The sequence below is a fragment of the Pteropus alecto genome, unplaced genomic scaffold, assembly GCF_000325575.1.
Source record: "Pteropus alecto unplaced genomic scaffold, ASM32557v1 scaffold113, whole genome shotgun sequence".
NCBI lineage: Eukaryota > Metazoa > Chordata > Mammalia > Chiroptera > Pteropodidae > Pteropus > Pteropus alecto.
In genome coordinates this window covers 2,010,415-2,011,488 of record NW_006433949.1, presented here as the reverse complement: position 1 = coordinate 2,011,488, position 1,074 = coordinate 2,010,415, and the positions used below count along the sequence as shown (strand labels likewise).

General features: G+C 41.0%; 1 pseudogene; it reads left to right on the top strand.

Moving 5' to 3' along the window:
- The first annotated feature begins 522 nt into the window (after positions 1-522).
- Positions 523-638, top strand: LOC112477305 (annotated as a pseudogene).
- The last annotated feature ends 436 nt before the right edge of the window (positions 639-1,074 follow it).

Below are 1,074 nucleotides of genomic sequence, written 5' to 3'. Positions count from 1 at the left end.
ATTGGCAGATTTGAGCCCTAGGCACTCGGTATGGCATAAAACTCCCTTTTCAGCGTGTTCTGCCAGTTTTTCCAGGATCCTTGTCCAGTCATTTCCACAGTCCTGTGGATCCCCTCACACACCATTTCTTTTTAGTTTATTTCCCGTCTCACCTCATCTCCACCTGGAATGACCCCTCTCCTTTGTGCGACTGGCAAAGCCTCATTACTCAAGGGGTCTCTGATTTGTGTCACCACCTCTAAAAAAAAATCTTTCTACTATCTCCCTGGGCAAAGGGTACTTTGTCTTCTAACCCCTCCCGCCCCAGTATTTAAAATAGTTCTAGAGTATTTGTGTCATCATATTGTATCTGGTCCTTCGTCTGCCTCCCCCAGTTAGACTGAAAACTCAGAGGGCAGAAATCAAGTACAATGGGGTTAAGAATGCCAACTCTGGGACGTGGTTCCATAGTGTAGCGGTTAGCACATCTACTTTACATGCAGAAGGTCCTGGGTTTGAGCCCCAGTGGAGCCACAGTCCATGGTCTACAGCCATGCCACCCTGAACAAGCCCGATGTCTGATCTTGGAAGCTAAGCAGGGTTGGGCCTGGTTAGTACTTGGATGGGAGACCACCTAGGAAGACCAGGTGCTGTAGGCATAAATAATAATAAAAAAAAAAAAGAATGCCAACTCTGTGGTTGGACCACCAACGTGGCCTCGAGCAAGTTCCTTAATTTCTCTAAGCCTTGATTTCTTCATCTGTAAATGGGGTTAATAATGATGCTTACCCTACATAATCATTGCTAAAATCAAATGGGATCATGTAATTTAGCAAAGCATTTAGCATAATGCCTCGCTGTTATTATTATTAGTTTATCTCTACATTCCATGTCTAGCACTGTGATAGGCCATAGAAAATACCTAACAATAAATATTAAATAATAGTTAATACTTCAATAAATACTCACATAATAATAAGTATTCAATAATATTTTAATACCTAAAACTAGCAAGGGCAATAATTTCGGGCATTTATTTTAGCAGAAAATCTTTTGGTTCATATTAAAATTTATGCAATAACAGTCTAGAGAGCT